Here is a 9,162-nt window from a genome sequence, read left to right on the forward strand (position 1 = left end):
AGATCCAAGGAGAGCATTGTGACTGAGGAACCTCATGGAACCAAGAGTCCACTGTGGGGCCCTGTGGAACCAAGGGGAGCACAGTGACATTGTGGGGCCTAGTGGAACAATGGAGACTATTGTGACACTTTGGGACCCACTGCAGCCAACGGGCATGTCACGATCTGCTCACACAAGCGAGAGTGGTGATGATTCATTTGACCTCAGGGTGCAAAAGACACACAGCAAGGGAACTAAAGTTCATTCACAGCAAACAGCAATGCACCTTTATTGAGTGCCAACAACACAGTTATGCAATAGAGCGGAGAGATAAAGGAAAACAAAGTAAAGAGAGAGAGAGAGAGAGAAGGAGGGGGGTGGGGAATTGCTACCAACAGATGGGACAACGTCCTCATGGTCCAGCCAATAGACGTCTTCCTTCTGTGGGAAGATTTCTAAAGTCTCTTCAGAAAGTTCCTTTTTTATAGTTCTTTTCCAACGCGAGTGGCCTCTGGCCAAGAGATGGGAAGATTTATGGACTATTGTGAGGAGAACCAGCTGCTCTGAGAAGCAGGTGTAGAACACAGTGCTCCTGGCCAGTACCTGCTAGAATGCAGCACACCATGGCAAGCACACCTGCAAACAGTCACTTGGCAAGCATCCACCTCGGCCAGGCCAGAACTCCTATCCAAAACGAGTGGGGTCCCCGGGGTCTTAGTCTCTGTTCTTGTTATGGTCGTGAGGCAGATGAGGGAATCTTTGGACCATCTCTTACAGTTGGTCAGTGGGTGTAGTCAGTGGGGTGTGGTCAGTTGGGTGGTCAGTCTGTTCAAATGGGTGGTCAGTGATTTGTGATCAGTGGGTGTGGGCAATAGGTGTGGTCAGTGGGGTCTGGTCAGTGGGTGTGGCCATTTGAGGGGGTCAGTGGGGTGTGGTCAATTTATGTGGACATTGGGGTATGGTGATTTGTTGTGATCATTGGGTGTGGTCTGTAATGGTAGTCAATGGGGATGGTCATTGGGTGCAGTCAGTGTATTCAGAAAGGTGGTCTGAGTGTGGTCAGTGGGTATGGTAAGTGAATGTGGTCATTTAGGTAGTTGGGTGGGGGTGATCAGTTGGGTGATCACTGGGTGTGATCAGTGGGTATGGTCAGTAAATATGGTCAGTAGGGTTTTAATGGGGGTGTGGTCACTGGTTGTGGTCAGAGGGGGAATGGCCAGTTGGTGCAGTTACTGGGCATGATCAGTGGTGTATGGTCAGTGGTGTGTGGACAGTGTGTGTGGTCAGTGGGGGTATCATCAGTTGGGTGGTCAGTGGGGTGTAGTTAGTGGAGGTGGTCTGTGAGTGTGGTCAGAGGGTGTGGTCACTGGCTACGGTCACTGTGTGTGGCCAGTGAATGTGGTCAGTTGGGTAGTCGGGTGAAGTGGTCAGTTAGGTGGTCAGTGGGTGTGGTCATTGGTGTGATCAATGGGAGTGGTCAGTGGGGATAAGGTCAGTTGGTTTGTCAGTGGAATGTGGTCAGTGGGTGTGGTGAGTGTTGGTGATTTTTGGGTTTGTCAGTGGAGTGTGGTCAGTGTGGTTGTGGTCAGTGTGGGTGTGGTCAGTGGGGTTATGGTCAGTTGGGTGGTCAGTGGGTGTGGTCATTGGGGTGAGGGCATTGGTGTCTTTGCAAGGGGTGTGTTTACTGGGTGTGGTCATTGGGTGTGCTCAGTGAGGTGTTGGCACTGGTAGATTGGATATGGGTGTGTTCCGTGGGTGTGCTTAGTGCTTATTGTCAGTGCTGTGGTCATTGGAGGTATGGCCATTTGGGTGGTAAGTGGCATGTGATCAGTGCCTAAGGTCAGTGGGTGTGGTCAGCAGGTGTGGTCAATCATGGGTAAGTGGGTCAGCTGTTCCTATTTCTATTCATTCATTCCTGCTCTGATGAGGATAGATCCTCAGACACTTGGAGGATGCTGATGAATTTTACTACTCCAGAGGCTTCTTTTTTCTTGAGTTTTTCATTTCAGGAATTCAGTGACAAAGGCTAATAAACATTTGTCCAAAATACCCAAACAAGAAAAGCCCCTGGGAGTAATTTAAGTTTCCAATTCTTCTGCGGTTAATTAGAAAGATTTTGGAAGTCTGTTCTGAATATACTATATTGAAAACAATGCAGAGAAAACAGTTTTGTTCTGTTAGGTTTTCTTTTTCTGTTTATAGATAGATATCAGCAATGTCCAATTGATATTGACTCCCAGCACCCTCTGATGCAGTCTGAATAGATATGAAAATCAAGACCCTTCATGGCTGACAAATAATCATACTTGTTCCCACCTCCTCCCCAGCATTTCCCTCATCCAAGCCCTGGGACTCCTATGGATCAGGAATGGTGTGGCCAGCAGGACCAGGGCAGTGATTCTTCCCCTGTCCCTGGCACTGGTTGGGCACCACCTCGAGTGCTGTGTCCAGTTCTGGTCACTCAATTTAGGAAGGACATGGAGGGGCTGGAGCCTGTCCAGAGAAGGGGAAAAAGGCTGGTGAGGGGTCTGGAACACAAGTGCTGTGAGAAGCGGCTGAGGGATCTGGGGTTGTTTATCCTGGAGAAGAGGAGTCTCAAGGGAGACCTCATCACTCTCTACAACTCCTGACAGGAGGGCGCAGCCAGGGGATTGGGATCTTCTGCCAGGGAACAGTGATAGGACAAGAGGGAAAGACTTAAGCTGCACAAGGAGATGTTTATGCTGGACATTAGGAAATATTCTCCACAGAAATGTGATTGGGCATTGGAATGGTCTGCCCAGGGAGGTGGGTGAGTCACCATCCCTGGAAGTGTTTCAGGAAAGACTGGATGTAGCACTGAGTGCCATGGTCTGGGTGACAAGGTGGTGTTGGGTCACAGGTTGGACTTGATGCTCTCAAAGGTCTTTTCCAGCCTGGGTGATTCTGTGTTGATTGTGACACTGCAGGGCCTGGGGAAGCAAGGGGCCATTGTGACACTGCAGGGCCTCATGGAACTGAGAGGACCAGAGTGACACTGTGCACGACATGGCACCACAGAGCCAAGGGGCCACTGTGACACTGGGGACACATGGAAGCAAGGAGTCCATGGTGACACTCTGGGTCCTCATGGAACCACAGAGGCCACTGTGACACTGCAGGGCCTTGTGGTGCCAAGGGGCCATTGTGGCACTGCAGAACCAAGGAGAGCCTTGTGAGAGCCTGGGGCCCAATGGAATCAAGGGGCCATTGTTCCACCGCAAGGACTCTTGGAACTGAGGGAACAATTGTGACACTGTGGTGCCCCGTGGAACCAAGGGTCCCTCGTGACACTGCAGGACCTTGTGTAACCAGGGCTTCATTGTGACACTGCAGCACCAAGGAATTCATGGTGGCACTCAGAGACCTCATGGAACCAAGAGGCCACTTGAGGACACTGCAGGGCCTTGTGGGACCATGCAGAGCATTGTGACAGGGCAGAACCTTGTGTAATGATGGGGCCACTGTGACACTGCAGGGCCCCAGGGAACCAAGGGGCCGGTGCTGCTTCTCAGGGACTCATGGAATGAAGGAAACATGTTTGACACCGTGGTGCCCCTTGGGACCAAGAGGCCATTGTGACACTGTGGAACCAAGGAGACCATTGCTGCACTGTGAGACCTTGTGGGACCAAGGATCCACTGTGACACTGCAGGGCCTTGGGGAACCAAGGGACTATTGTGACTCTGTGGGACCCAAGGATCCAAGGGATTATGTCACACCAAGATGTACCATGGAACCAAATGGACATTGTGACACTGGGAGGCCTCATGGAATCATGGGGACCATTGTGACACTCTATAGCCTCATGGAACCATGGACACACCAAGGTGGCTGGGAGATTTCATCTGCTGCAGGGTAGGAGGACACTGCAGAGGGACCTGGACAGGCTGGATCCAGGGTCTAAATCCAACAAGGTTATAACAAATGCTGGGTCCAGCACTTTGGCCACAACAACCCCTGCACTGCTCAGGCTGGGGACAGAGTGGCTGGACAGAGGCCAGGCAGAAAAGACCTGGGAGCACTGATGGACAGCAGGCTGGACATGAGCCAGCAGTGTGCCCAGGTGGACAGGAATGCCAATGGCACCTGGGCTGGATCAGGAATGGTGTGACCAGCAGGACCAGGGAAGTGATTATTCCCCTGTGCTGGCGCTGGTTGGGCAACACCTTGGGTGCTGTGTCCAGTTCTGGGCCCCCACTTTAGGAAGGACACGGAGGGGCTGGAGCGTGTCCAGAGAAGGGCAACAAGGCTGGTGAGGGATCTGGAACACATGTCCTGTGAGGAGAAGATGAGGAAGCTGGGGATGTTTATACTGGAGAAGAGGATGCTCAGAGGAGACCTCACCACGCTCTACAACTCCCTGACAAGAGGGTGCAGCCAGGTGGGGTCAGGCTCTATGCCCAGGGAACAGTGACAAGACAAGGGGACCAGCCATAAAGCAGCACCAGGTAAGGTTTAGGCTGGACATCAGGAAATATTCTTCACAAAAGGATGATTGGGAATTGGAATGGGCTGCCCATAGAGGTCCAATGCTCAGTCTGCACACGGCAGCCTTGAGCTCCTGGTTCCTCAGCCTGTAGATGAGGGGGTTCAGGGCTGGAGGCACCACAGGATACAGAACTGACTGTGCCAGATCCAGGGATGGGAACAAACTTTCTGGTTGACTGCAGGGGCCACGACAAACCTGAGTGGTTTCCCTTGTGTCCCCCAGCCCTTGCTGGCCCCAGGGGCTGATGGCATTTGTGCTCACTCAGCTCCGTCTCCCCACAGCAGCACCATGGGGGTGCTGACGCCTGCTCTGTGCAGTGCAAACAGGGGCTCCTGAGCCAGTGCTGCCGTGTCTGTGCCTGCAAGGATGTGGCACCTGTGTGAGCTGGGGGAGAGGCCAGGGCTGCAGAGGGGAGATGTTGTTGGCAGGTGCATGAGGACGCTCTGGGATGCTGCCCTGGGGTGTCCAGCGCAGTGGGGATGGATCAGCCCCTGCTCTGCTGCTCCTTGCCAGGGTCTCCCCCTTGCAGGGACCTTGCAGAGCACCAGCCATGCTGTTTGCCCACAGCCTACCCACGGCCAGCCTGGGGCTGCTCACGGGGGTTTTCTCTGCTCAGCATTGGCCTGGCCAAGTGTTGTGGAGAGAGCCTGGCCAAGGAGCCTGGAGCCCCCAGGCCCTGCCCTGAGGCGTCAGCGCTGCCCCAGCAGTGCCCATGGCCTGTCCCTGCTGCAGCCCCGGCACTGCCACCCCCAGGGCTGTGCCCGGCCCCGAGAGCACTCAGGCCCTGCAGCAACACGAGGGGCAGGAGGGCAGCGGGGCAGTGGCACGGGAGCAGCACTGGCAACACCAAGTGCTGCTGCTGCTGGGCACAGCTGCTGTGCCAGCACTGATCTGCCCCAGCTCTGCACACAGACATTGCTGCTGCAGCTCCAGAGAAGGAAAGAGAAGGGTCACATCTGGAGAAAATTTTGATGGGACATCCCTTATTTTGTATAATGTCACTAAGAGGGTGTCACATCCCAAGGTGTCTCCTTAGACCTGAGATCACCTCAGGAGGACATGCAGGTGGTTTGAATCCCAGCTCCTTCCAGTGCCCGCCGATGAGAGACTGCAGGAGGCTGTTCTTACAGGTTTTCATGGTTGTTTACTCTTCCTTATCTCAGGAATGCTTTGTCCAGCGAACAGCGGTCTGCTCGCCAGACGTCCAGGGCAGAATCTGCCTGGTAGAGGAAGGAATTATCTTCTATAGTCTAAATTATGTACTAGGTGTTTACAAATGACCCCCAATACAATACAATCTTGTTACATGGTCCAGCTCTGTCCTCATCCAATCTAAAAGTGCCAGCCTGTCACCCAGCATGGATGACATGGAGAAGGGAGGAAGAGGTATCCACACCCCAAATGTTGGCCATGTGTCCCTTATCACAAACATTCTAGAAATCTGCTAATTCTACATTCTAACAGTCTAATTTACACTCTATTTATTTTTGCAGCTTGCATTTCTTCTCTCAATGTTGTTAAATTGTTTCAAGGAGCTAAATCCAGCCCCTGAGTCACTTGGTCTCATTCGAGGGTCTTTGGGGACCCTGCCAGGGGGTGTTAAACCTTCCAGGGAAGCCAGAGGAATACTTTGGGCTCCCACAGAGGGCAGCCCTTCATTGACACAGTCTGTGGCCACAGGGAAGGTGGAGAGAAAATAATGTGAAAGGGCAAAAATAATGAATTTTCTTTGTGCCTAATATTAAAAAACTAAAACAAGGGAAGGAAAAAACCCTCAACTAAACCAATGGAACCATCAAATATTATTTATATTACAAGAGATTTGCTGAAATTAGCCAGCAGTTTAATGTTCCTGAAATCCTTTAGTCATCAGTGTCCACATTGCAGCTTTGAGCTCCTGGTTCCTCAGGCTGTAGATGAGGGGGTTCAGGGCTGGAGGCACCACCGAGTACAGAACTGACAGTGCCAGATCCAGGGATGGGGAGGAGATGGAGGGGGGCTTCAGGTAGGCAAAGAATGCTGTGCTGAGGAACAGGGAGAGCACAACCAGGTGAGGGAGGCAGGTGGAAAAGGCTTTGTGCCGTCCCTGTTCAGAGGGGATCCTCAGCACAGCCCTGAAGATCTGCACATAGGAGAAAACAATGACACAAAACAGCAGTGATAAACAGACACTAACAGCAAGGAGACCAAGTTCCCTGAGATAGGATTTGGAGCAGGAGAGCTTGAGGATGTGTGGGATTTCACAGAAGAACTGGCCCAGGGCATTGCCATGGCACAGGGGCAGGGAAAATGTATTGGCTGTGTGCAACAATGAATAGAGAAAGCACTGGCCCAGGCAGCTGCTGCCATGTGGGCACAAGCTCTGCTGCCCAGGAGGGTCCCGTAGTGCAGGGGTTTGCAGATGGACACGTAGCGGTCGTAGCACATGATGGTCAGGAGGAAAACTCTGATCCAAGGAAGAAGATAAGCATAAAGACCTGTGCAGCACATCCTGCATAGGAGATTGTCCTGGTGTCCCAGAGGGAATTGTGCATGGCTTTGGGGACAGTGGTGCAGATGCAGCCCAGGTCAGTGAGGGCCAGGTTGAGCAGGAAGAAGAACATGGGGGTGTGCAGGTGGTGGCCGCAGGCTACGGCGCTGATGATGAGGCCGTTGCCCAGGAGGGCAGCCAGGGAGATGCCCAGGAAGAGGCAGAAGTGCAGGAGCTGCAGCTGCCGCGTGTCTGCCAGTGCCAGCAGGAGGAAGTGGCTGATGGAGCTGCTGTTGGACATTTGCAGTGTCTTGGCATGGGGATCCTGTAAGAAAGTGATCATGGAATAGTTTGGTTTGGAGAGGACTTTAAATATCCCAGCCAGCTTGTGGCACTTTCCCCCACTGCCTGCCCAGGGCTCTGCTGCCTGGAGCTGTCCCTGCCAGCAGCTGCTTCCCTGTGCCCAGGGCTGGGCCCTGCCAGTGCTGCCAGAGCCCAGCCCAGCCCTGGTGGCTCAGCTCTGCCCTGCAGACCCCTCCCAGCACAGGGCACTGCCCAGGGCAGCTCTGACTCTGAAGGTTCTCAGCAACCCTGAGGAGGCTGGAAAAGACACTGAAGCTTCCTTAAGGGGCCCTGTGCTGTTCTGTCACTGCCTGGTTTATTGAGATCTGAGAGAAAACTTTTTTTTATTTTCCTCAATGTTAACTGAGAGATGAATATCAATGTGCAATTTCTCATCCAGGCAGCTGAGAGCAGCAGATGAAAAAACAGGATTTTTCCCTTCTATGCAGCTCCTGTCTTACTGTACTCCCTGTATAATCTCCTTGGAAATGTTCTGGTATTAAATGTTATGTGGGAGCAGTCCTGAATAATGCAGCATCCACACCACACAAGGAGAACAGTTCCAAGCCTTACCAGCTGTCTCCTTCCACCCAGACCTTGTCCCCCTGTTCTGTGAGAAGCTCCCAGGGCTGGCTGAGAGCTGTCCCTGGCAGGCAGCAGAGTCCCTGCCCCAGCACAGCGCCCTGGGCTGCAGGACCCTGCTCTGCAGGACAGACCTGGGCACCCCTGGCTGCTCTACACAAGAGAGAATCAGAGAATGTACTCACAGAGTCTGTAGGCATTGGGATGTTCCAGCTTTAGGGAGATCACTCCAGGAGCTGCAGCTGCCTTGTCCTGCAGCCAGAGGCTTCCTGTGTCAAGGGCTGGGAGTGATTCTGCCCCAGTCACTTCTGAGCATCTTCCCAGCCCTGACTGACTGAAGCTCTCTGTGCCTCTGTGCTGTGCCCGGGGTGGCTGCAGGCAGTGCCCCAACCTTGCTGGGCTGGGAGAAGAGCTGCTCATCAAGAGAAATGTATTTTTGAAGCTCTTCTCAGTTGCCAGGGGCTCCCTTTGTGCCAGGAGCCCAGCCGAGCTCAGCAGCACAACACAGAACAAGATTCTTTAATGACCCTCTCGGGGTTGTTCTAAAATCCTGAACATCAGTCCCTGAAAGGGAGCTGAAGAAACCCTCAAGAACTCCAAGGCAGAATCGAACTCCAAAGTTTCTTGAAGTTTTAATGGGTCCCACTGAGGGACAAAACTAAGAAAGTGTCCCCAGGTTCCAGTTAGAGCAGGAAATTGGAGGCAGAGATGACAGGTGGGGACAAAGAGAAGCCAAGCCTTGGTGCCCTGGGGCACAGCAGGGTCTGTGCCACCAAGGGCTGTGAGGAGACACCTTGTCCTGAGCCACTGGCACAGCCCCAGCAAGGCTGGGCACTGTCACCCTTGTCCTGCCCTCAGCATCTCCCCACATCCCAGTGGCCTCAGGGATCTGCTGGGACCAGTCCCTGGGGAGCCTTGGTCAGGAATGGCCCTGGGGGCTCCTTCATGCTCCCAGGGACTGCAGGTTTTTCAGAGGACTTTGGGTTTTGCTTTTGCCTTGGAGTATCTAAGATCTTTGTGCAATCATGGCCTCCAATTATCTGCTTTAATTAGTCCCTTGAGAGGCTTTGTCAGTAACAAACTCAGTGGGGCTCATTAATGCTTCAAGGTACTTCAGCTTTTTAAGGTACTTTTTTTGGAGCTTCCCATTTGACACCAACTCTTTTAGTAGTTTATGCAATCATGGCCCTGATAATCTGCTTTAATGAATCCCTTGAGTATTTTGTATTGACATACAATGGGACTCATTAATACTTAGAGATACTCGAGGTTTCAAAGG

The 9,162-nt window shown here is 52.8% G+C and overlaps 1 pseudogene; it reads left to right on the forward strand.

The window, feature by feature from the left end:
* Positions 1 to 4,270: 4,270 nt before the first annotated feature.
* The window catches only part of LOC130262657 (Fc receptor-like A), a 28,769-nt pseudogene continuing 23,877 nt past the window's right edge, over positions 4,271 to 9,162 (forward strand).

This window comes from Oenanthe melanoleuca, chromosome 25 (assembly GCF_029582105.1).
Source record: "Oenanthe melanoleuca isolate GR-GAL-2019-014 chromosome 25, OMel1.0, whole genome shotgun sequence".
Lineage (NCBI taxonomy): Eukaryota > Metazoa > Chordata > Aves > Passeriformes > Muscicapidae > Oenanthe > Oenanthe melanoleuca.